General features: G+C 38.7%; 1 non-coding gene across 1 annotated transcript; it reads right to left on the reverse strand.

Annotated features, from left to right (window-relative positions):
• Positions 1-4,155: 4,155 nt before the first annotated feature.
• trnar-ucu lies at positions 4,156-4,243 on the reverse strand. Its single transcript is given in 2 exon segments — positions 4,156-4,191; positions 4,207-4,243. It is a non-coding gene; the product is annotated as a tRNA-Arg (tRNA).
• Between the last annotated feature and the right edge of the window lie 6,603 nt (positions 4,244-10,846).

The raw sequence follows: 10,846 nt of genomic DNA on the forward strand, positions 1-10,846 counted from the left end.
AGTAGAAATCTAATCTGGTGACTCATGGCAAAGTTTTTCAACTGCTTTAGCTCATTAGAAAAAATAAGATATTTCTGATATAGTTTGTGGCTGGCATCCTTGAATGCCTCTTTAGCAACTTCATATCCACCCCAAGAGCCTCATACTTCTGCCATACTAATTTGTATCTGACATGGATTTATATATTCTATGAATATACAGGAGAAAGAGGAATAGGTCAAATACTGTTTCCATCATGGGGGATTAAGTGGATCACCTGATCACCCTCTTCATCAGACTGGCATACAACAATAGAACGGTCCTCAGTCAGAGGCTTCTTCAGATCCCCTGTAAGACAAACTTCTATGGAACATCGTTCCGGCCCACAACCATCAGCATCTACAACAACTATTTAAATAAACCTGGATAATATGAGTTACATTTCATTCCTCTTTAGAATTAATTATTTTTTTTAATTAGGTTAAAGCTGTGCCATGCAAGTTTTGACCCAAGTAATAGCTAAAATCGAGATATATTAAATTATTTTTCATGTCCATATACAGCAGTTTGCATGTTTGCAGTCGTGAGTTTACACCCAGATTCAGATCAGAAAACTATAACAATTGTTTAAAACGTTGGCTAAAGAAGGCTTATTCAATTCAGTCCATTGCAGTACAACACAGTCAGACTCAACTAAACTGTCAAAGTCTGTATCCAAAGAAGCTAACAGATTCATCTTGTAGGACAACAAGATACAGTAAGATGGGCCAATTCCCTTTTCAAAAGAAGAAAAGTCCTGGATAGTAATTTCTTAATGCAAAGCAGATCATGTCTTTTTTAATTACTCTGACAGAAAGCCCCCCGCACCAAAAACAACTATGAGCTTTACGGATGAAAAAATAATTGTATATTTCAAATAAAATTGATGTTCCTCGAGCTCTGCCATTGCCTGCTTTCATCCTAGTGTTTTTCAGACAAAAAAACATATGTCTGACTAAACTTCTCTCCCCCCTCTCTTTTTACATCAGAAGACAGACCCCTATCCGGGTAGAGACTGAGCATCAGCCATGATTTTGTTGTTGTTTGCCTTTAGTAATGTAACTGAGTAGCTGTTAAAGTTGAATCGCTTGGTTTTCTGTGAACACCTCAGGTCATGATGAAATCCATCACTTAAAAGCAATAAATCCACAGTCCCCCATAAAATATATTCTGCACAGCGGGGGATTCCAGGCTTTTTCTCCATCAGGTAGTTTAATGATCCAATAAGCTGGTCATTATCGCCTAAGTCCACAGTTTTCTTAAAATAATGACACTAATGCACAATTGATTTCAGCTCTGTGAGAGGTGAAAATGTCAAACCTATCTACTGGTTTTCCACTGTGATGTAATTCTTATCCACTCAGAGATCCAATAATTATTATTTCTTTACTCAATATTTGTCTAATATTGACCCTACTTAATTGTCGGTTTGAATGATCATAACGCTTCTACAGCCAGGAATTTAAATTGTAATGTCTACAGTGTGCATGTAGAGACTAAACCAATCTATGATTTCGAATATTGAACGAATCTGTTCCTGGAAATATTTAAGTTGTTTTTTTTCCGCTCGTCTGGGGAAGAACTTGAATTATTTAGTTTAAGTCCTGCACAGTTTTATTGATACACGTATTTGGTTATGTATCGGGTTTCACTTTGAATTGATCTGTCCCACAGCAAAGAGACACTATCAGCCCACTGAAGAGGCGTTTGTACAGGGTTTGATAAAACTCAGCATCAATGCGTTGCCCAGAAAAGCTGTGGTTAACCCGGGTCATTCATATTTCCATTTGCCGGGCATCAACGTTTGTTTGTTAGGAAAATATTTGGGGAATGTTTAGTAATGCATCTGTAAAAGAATGAAAGAAGCATTTTAGAGCTAATTCACACTCTCTGGGCATTCATGCAGAGCTAAATCTGCCAAGCTCAATCTCTATACAGCTGAAAAGTGCCAGACAATAAGGCAAGCAGCCACTTCAGTAAGCCCCGAAGGCCATCTGCAATGGCCACACCTGAAAACCGTATCTGACAGGCAATCAATAAGAAAGCCTCTGGCTGTGGTGGCCAACCTCGGTGGCATATGTCGCTCTGATGACACCAGTTTGTCTCCCATCCTTCTCGAATGGTCTGAGATAAAGATTAAAAAAGATTGTGCCTTTTAATGTGACTGCATTTTGTGGATTTATTAACAAGAACGCAACTCTTTCCTGAACAGCAGCAACTTTTATAAACAGCACAGTGGACAAAACATAATATGCCTTTGGGCTTTATTTTATTTTAACATTGGAATTATTGCTCTCTGTCCTGCAATGACGGTCACATAAGCTGCATTTCTGGGTTTATGTACATTTAAATATTTGTTTGTAAAGCTTTTACTCTCCAACAGGCGAGCATATTTATTGATATGTTCTATGTAACTATTAATTCAAGGGTGTTCCTGATTTACAAAATGTGTGTTTCACTTTGGGACTGTTGCATGACTTTGACCTTGAGATGCTAGAACATCCTTAACCATAGACTTGGGCTGTAAAGGCATCTTGAGGATAGTAGGACTGCTTATTCAGCAGATGTTACCAGATGGTCCAGATGTTCCATCTGAGCCATTTCCCAGAACGGTCTGAAGTTGCTCTTGATGCAGGCTAAACAGGTCATATTCATACAATGTAAAGAATGGGTAGCAGGGCAGAGACTGCACTCAGTAAGAGCCTTTTTCTGTGACCAATATATCTACTGTTACCAATATTATACATGCTAACCAGCCCCTTTATAAAGACACTTGTTCAGTCAGCAAATCATGAGGCAGCAACTCAATGTCTTTTTGGTAAGCGACCATTAGGTTGAGGAAAAAAAGTGAATTTAAATAAATTAAAACATAGTATGATTCATGGAGCTAAACTGATTAAATGATCTGGGATTATCACAGCACAACCAGCACTCAGGTTTACAGGTATTTCCTGTTCTGCAGGAAACCTGCAGAACAGGAAATACCCAGTGAGTATGATAATATCAGAGGTCAGAGGAGAATGGACAGACTGGCTAAAGCTAATAGAAAGGTAACAGCGGCGCAAACAATCACTGGTTACAACCAAGGTTTGAAGAACACCCTCTCAAACCACACACATTTTCAAACCTTGAAGCAGATGGGCTATGCTAGCAGACCTTTCATCGCAATCGGAATCATTTTATGTGGCAAGTTTGTGCACACAAACAAGGAATATGACTTCCACTTTGCTCTGGATGCATTTTAAATATATATTATAAAATGAATTTGAATTTGTTGAAAAATATTTTTATAGCTAAATATTGTTTTCACATAAGTAAAATAAGCCAAAGTTGAATTAGAGAGCCAGCCTGGGGAATTATCTCTATGGTGGCCGGTTTTTGACTCTAGACCTGAATGCAGATAAGGACAGCCCTGATCTTCTCTGCAGATCTGATTGATCGTTGCAGTCTGGACATGTCCTATTTTGTGGATAAGTGAAACCACACAGCGATGGACAAACACCAGAGAGACTGAACAAAAATGACAGTGCAGAGGATGACCAACAGCTCCTCTGGCAAGTTGTACTTTTTTTTCTCCAGGTGAACCTGAAAATGAGTTCACTATAGTCCAATGAGCACCAGATCCAATAAAGGACCATTGGGATGCACTAAAACTACAGCTTTACTTTATGGATGTGCAGGTGACAGATTTGCACCATGCATAATGCTTTCATGTCTATATGGGAAAATATTTTTAAGAAATGTTTCCAAAACATGTCACTAAGCTCAAGCTTAGTCAGATTCAATGGAGATTGTCTATTTTCAAGAACATCTGTAATTTAAAAATCTCTCAAATAAATTTTGGTCAGGGACACTCAAACCTAATAATCACCTTTACTGTCACTGCAACATAAATTCCAATGACATGTGTTCCCTGCATTTAACCTATTCCCTTGGGGAGCAGTGGGCTGGCATTGTGCTGGCATTGTGCTGCACCTGGGGTTAAAGATCTTGGTCAGGAACTGTGAGTGGCAATCTGCAGACCTAGAACCTCTGGGACACAAGCACAATACTCTAACCACTAGGCCACCACTCCCCTAAAGCTCATCAATGCTGAGGCATGTCTCATTGTCTCTTTGCGAGAAGGTCAACAAAATCTGACTCTGGTGGGACTCGAACCCACAACCTTTGAATCACTTCACTTTATCCTAGAAGTCCAATGCGCTATCCATTGCGCCACAGAGCCACTGCTGTGGTCCTGGTGGAATTTGTACCTCCAAAACAGCCTGATTTTTATCCATATTTAGCTCTATCCATCTGACTTGTCAGGAACCACTCTGGGATGACCTCATGGAAGAGGGAAGGAGAAGTTGATGCACAACATTTTAGAAGAGGAACGTGTGCCATTGCCAGTCTGGGTGAATCTCTGCAGAACTGAAAGATATGTACAGCGGGTAAGAAAGCACACTTTTGAAACAATACACTGTTCTGTACATTCTTGCATTTGAGATAATGCTAAAGCAGTCACAGTGCTTATTTCCAAGTAGGGTGTGGCCCAAACAATTCTAATCACTGACATGCAATACTTGATTGAGCATTTTCCTTTGCATTAAGTAAACAATTTGATGCTTATTGACTTAATGAAAATGTAATGTGTGACAGTTCGTTTGAGGTATATTGATTGGCATCATGAAACAAAGTGTTTATCGTAACAGCCAGCAGGCTCACATCTGAGGCAACTGGCGACTTCCGTTCAGTTCTTTCTGAAAATTTTTCCACATCTATCCAGGAGTCTTTGTCAATTCTGGCGGCTCACACTTGAGCAACCTGCAGTTGGTGCACTGCTGTTTTTAAGGACATGGGGGCCCATACTCCTAGGCGCATTCTAAATCAGATGTGAATCAATGACCCACCCGCCACTGTCCTGGGTCGTTAGAAGCTATTGCTTAGTGTGAGTGGAGTACTTGGTCACCTGAATGATGAAGAAACTGCTGATGTGATCTCTTTGCAACGTGTTGGAGGACCGAGCTGTAAACACTGGGAAGTTGAAAGTGCAATCCTCCCCTCTGTTGAGTGATGGCTTTTCTCTTTTGACCAAAAAGTCTTCTTTCACCCCCTCCTTCAAACCATCTGTTCTCTCTTTCCAAAATATGGACATCATTGACGTCAAAAGTGTGATCTTTGTTTTGAAGTCCAAGTGGACTGCCGAATCTAGCCACGAGCTGCTGCGCCTCCTGTGCTCCTCCATGCGTTTATGTAGCTGTTGTTTTCGTTTCTCCAATGTAAGAGACTGAGCAGTCCTCACTGCATTGGACTCCATACACAACACCGCTCAGCTGCGGTTTGGGTGTTGGGTGTCTTTAAGATGAACCAGTTTTCGTCTTAGAGTGTTATCAGGTTTGAAATTTACCGGTATGTTGTGTTTGGAGAAAATTCTCCCGCGTTTTCAGAAACCCCTATTGCATATGGAACGACAATGTTTTTGCATCTCTCTGTTCTCTCTTCTGTGTTCAAGGCTGTGTTTTTTTTTCTCAAACCAGCTTTGTTGGCTGATTTGACAAAGGACCATTTTGGGTAACCACAAGCTTGCAGTGATTTCCTGATGTGCTTGTGCCCTTTCTGTTTCTCCTCTGTGGCTGAGGGAATCTTGCCAGCCCTGTAACTCAGAGTTCTAATAACAGTTGTGTGCTCCAGTGGGTGATGTTAATTGAAATGCAGATATTGGTCTGTCCTCAGTGTGTACTGCACTGTCCAGAAAAGGCAACATGTTGTTTATAGCTTCCTCTCGGGTAAACCTTCTGTTGCTGTCCATTGAGTTTATGTGGCTGGTGAATTCCTCAGCTTCTTTGGTCTGGATTTTGACCCAAGTGTCATCCACGTATCTAAACCAGTGAGTTGGTGGCGTTCCCTTATAAGAAACTGAGTGCCCTGCTCTCCACCTCCTCTATGTACAAATGGGCCACAATGTTTCTGTCGGTAAAAGTTGTCTCTGGTTTTGAAATATGTGGTTGAGAGACAGATGTCCAACAAGTCACAAACCTGGTTTGATATTAAATTGGTCCTGTCTTTTAGTGATTCAGCGTGTTCCAACTGAGCCTTGACAGTGTTTATTGCCTCTGATGTTGGAATGCCAGTGAGAGAGGTGGCATCAAAGGACCAGGGGCCAGTCTCAGGTGTCGGACTTTGGAAACAAAGTCTGCAGAGTTTTGTATGTGGTGTGGAGTGTCCCGATCTGCTTTGTTTATCTTAGTGGAGTTTTGCAGATTTCTGTGAAAAATTTAGACTTCCGCGAAGAGCTTAAAAGATTATAAAGAAATCTTTGTTTTAAAGATTAGTGCTGATAATAAAATAAATCCCTTAGTTAGGAGGTTAATGATTTCTCATCATCCAAGGACTGACTAATTTACACAACAAACATAAGTAATCCCTACTACACTGTACCAGATCCAATACTGGTTTCTTGGTATTAAAAAAAAGAAATACTGACAAAATGTCTGACAATTTCCAAAAAAATAAATGATAAAAGAGAACAGATTGTTTGGCAACTGAATGGGATCCAGCAGAAATAACTGTGTGGATGTGACACCTTTCAAGCACAGTTCCCATAATTTGACAGTTACCAATAAAGGCAATTGGTTGCACTGGATTTTATAAAAGGGTAACACAAGATTAAAAACACATTTGTTTAGGATTGCCTTCAACTGGTAACTAAATCACCACTTTTTTGTTCTTTTTTCTATCTACATTTTATTCCTACTTGCTTTTATTCTGTTTTATTTTGCTATATTTTAATCATGTAAAGCACTTTGCATTGTCTTTGTACTGAATTGTGCTATATAAATAAATTTGCCTTGCCTTGCCTTGCCTTACAAGAGTGAAGTTATGTCATACAATTTCAGTTACGTCTTCTCTTAAAAATGTCTTGCTTTTTTGTTTTGAAGAACACAAATATCTTCAGTAAATGTTACTTAAAATATTAAACGTTATTATGCACAAGTAATGGATAGGACAATGAAAATGTTTTGCAATGGTCATTAGGGGGAGTATTTCAATTGTTCAAAGGGCTCCTTTGGTGAAGTGAGTGAAGGCCCAAGTTTTTCTATTATAGTTTTGATGATCAAAATTTGTTTTAAATTGGGCTAATTAGACTACCTGAAATATTGATATTAAGGAGGTTCCAGGTTTACATTTAATTAAGACATTAAAAAGATATGTGTTCTCACTGAGTAATTGAACAAGTAGAATATTTACATTAAATATTGACTTTTAAACATCATCGGACTGCAAACCCAAAAACATTCTTCTTCATGTGTAGTGCAATGATTAACCCATCACATGACTAGTGAATTGTAACGCATATGGAAGCTGTGCTTTTTTTGTTTGTTTCTTTTTTCAAGACAAACGAGAGTGTTGAATTGGCTGTTTCACGCAGTGATTGAGCTGTTTCATTGCACACACAGCACTTATAAGAGAGGAGTCACTTTTCATTTATATCCTTATTAGGCAAACAAATTGGTATTATATAAGTGCACCACAGTCTGCACGTTGATCTTTGAATTGCTTTACAGTATCTCCTCCAGAATTCAGAATTAGCTGCAGCTATGAACCCCAATAGATTGAAATGGCTGGGGACCTTATCCATTCTTTAAATAATACACAAATTAATGGGTTTTTTAAGAGGGTCTGTCAGAACTACAAACAACTGCAGCTTGCCAAAGATAAATGAAATTTAAAAGCACTGAAAATAGCTTAAAGTGTTGATTCAGCATATATGTCTTCATGAGCTGGGAGAAACACTAAACTGAGTTACTTCAATAGGACCGTTTAACTGGTTTGCATGCATCACTTCTCTAAAACACCCGAATTATTTGTGTGTTTACAATTTGGGTTCTCCTTTAGAAAAAAGAAACTATGAAAGACTATATGTGATATGTAGGCTCCGGGGCTTTCTTACATTTGAACAATTTGTCATTTAGTGTTTTGTATTGCATTTAACAATCAACTGTGTGTCAATTAAAATATCTCTGTAAGAGTTTGCTTTGTTGTGATTGCTGGAGGATTTGAATAACATTAGACCTGCTTTTTCTCAATTGCCTTGAGATAAGAATATGCTGTGAATGGACTATGTAGAAATACACTGAATTGCACAGTCAAGATCTTGATCCTGAAAATATGCTTTTTGATAACGACTTAGCAGTTGTTATTCTGCATGGCCTTCATTATTAAATAGTGATTGGTTTAGTGCAGTGATGGTTTCATAGTTAAAGGTGGATTTGTACAACATTTAATACAAATAGCTGCACAGACAAGTTATATGATTTTCAGGGTGCTATGACATTTTATTCTGTTCTCAGACATATTTTCCACTATAACTTTTGAATTTGGCCTAATTTTTGTTTATCCGTCTTTGCACACGTGTGTTATCAGAATCAGAGTCAGAATCAACTCTATTTGCACAGTTTGTGGGTAAATGCAGGAATTTGAATTTGGATTCCAATGCTCACTGAACAGACAGACAAGTAGCAGCAAGCAGAACAGCAAACTACAATCTATAACAGAAAAATAATATTCAGGAAAAAGGTAAGAGTATGGTTGTACTTCCTGAGTTGCTGCAGAAAGTACAGTTTCTGCCGGACCTTCTTATAGGTGTCAGTGGGCTGCATCTGAAAAGGTATATTTGGTAGGGACTTTTTAGCAAAAGCGGAAGTGCATCAGTGTTCATCGTGATAAATTATGTCCGAATAGAGCTGTCAGAAAGGAATGAGGTAGGAAAAGGAGCCTGTATGCTTCCTATTATAGCTCCTTTAGCATAGGGAGCTTGTGATGTTCCTTAATGGAGCTAAGGAGCTATAAAGCATCCCAAAATAATTTGCATTACAAGATGTATAAGCACAGCCCACCTCACAGGAATTAACTAAAATGTCCGGCGAGAAAAGAGCACATACCTTGTAGTTCTTTGTCCGTCAGGCTGTAGGCCCAAATTTGACTAGCATCGTCTAAGGTTGTCCGAAATCGGCACATCAGTCTGAAGCTTCTGTCCTACCCATCTGCTAGGAAAAGGAGCCAGAAGCTATAATTGGAACATTTCGAATGCAGGCAATGTGTGAGGACCATCTCAGGTTCCGAGAGAGGGTGGTTCCTAGAAACCGAAAGTGATCAACAGTAGACACAGTTTTATTGAGGATAATGGGGGGGGGTACACCAGCATCTCTACAGCACCAGCAGACCAGCCAATCTGCCTTCCTTCTGTATGCAGAGTCATCACGATCATCCTGGGTCAGCCCAATGATAAAGGTATCATCTGAAAAATTCAGGAATTTCCCCGATGGGCCCGCAGATGTGCAACAATTAGTGTTGAGAAAGAAGACGATTGTTTGTGGAGACACAAACAACCTGATGTTTTCAGTCTTGCATCATTTGGAACACTGACAATTGTTTACATATGTTTACTGCTAATTATTATTGCATTCTACAACTCATTAATACGGAACACTTTTTTCTTAACATCTACTTGAGTCATATACTCATAATGCCGAGAGAAACTTATCCGTGAGATTTAGATGTGAATGTTTGATTTTACATAGTTTTCCTTGGTCTGATTTTCTGCTTCCCCTACTCACCTAATTGATATTGCCAATCATCACACCTGCATCTCCTTAGTCTTTACCTTCACCAGTATAGTTCAGATTTTTTAAGCATCAAATGCATGTTGGCGTACACTTTGCTTGATAGTTGGCACTTTCTCAGAACTTGCCAGGGATAGAAAAGAATGAATATGTAAAGATTTATATTAAATCAACATCAGAGTCAACAAAAGAGATTTTAGTGAAAGCTGAGATGCATGTTGATCTGATAGATCTTCTTTATCTGAACTCTATCACAGGTGACCGTCACGGTCTAACAATAAAACGTGTAAGTAAGAAAAGGACTGCTCTTTTTGTATTCACACAGCACACAGAATTAAAGAGATTTTTACCTATATGCTTCTAATCTTTGACATTTATTTCAAAGTAAATGGAGGAATAATAAATGGGGGGAAATGTTCATTGAATGTTATTTGGAAAGTACACTTACAAATGCTTTTTTTCATCTGTGGAAGCTCAGAAAGTCTGAGTGCCATTTGTTTGTATGTCTGTCATCAGATTTTTTTTGTTTTTTTTTTCTGATTTTTTTTTTTCTATGTCAGCAATTGTTGAGAGCTGGGGCACAGGCCAATGAAGAACTTGTTAAAGCTATGAGCAGATCAGATTTACCTCTCTAAAAATGGAGGACACTCTCCCCTCAATACGATAGCCTTGCTGAGGTTCCTCATCTTCTCACATGCTGTTTGACTGGAGAACAAACCAGTGAAAATGCTTTTTATCTTGGTTTCCTTTTATCTTCCCTTCCACTCAACATTCCTTTGGTTGATATTCAAATAAAAGACGCGAGCACACTAGTAAAGACATTAAATATTTTGAAAGATAAAATCTGAACATAAAGAACCTGAGTACTACTTTCATTTCCTTTTGCTGCCAGGCATCCAATCTTACTACTTTAGAACTTTTTTTATGTGTAGATTTGTTCACTTGAAATTAGGTTTCAAATCAGATTATACAAGATTCTAAGCTTGTGAAAGTGTTGATGCATAGGTTTCGCCAATCCGTGCAGTTAAATTGGCTGCAACATTCAAAATACTATTAATTTACCTCACAGAGGACTTCACAAATCATGTCACCCAAAAAAAGAAGATGCTGCATTACCCAAAGTCATCCGGTAAGCACATTCTGGTATAGATCAAAACCACCAGAATTTCAAAAACTGACATCTGGCCTTGCTGATACCAACATGCCCCTGACAGCTGGTTCAG

Source organism: Fundulus heteroclitus, chromosome 14 (genome assembly GCF_011125445.2).
Source record: "Fundulus heteroclitus isolate FHET01 chromosome 14, MU-UCD_Fhet_4.1, whole genome shotgun sequence".
In the NCBI taxonomy this organism is placed as follows: Eukaryota; Metazoa; Chordata; class Actinopteri; order Cyprinodontiformes; family Fundulidae; genus Fundulus; species Fundulus heteroclitus.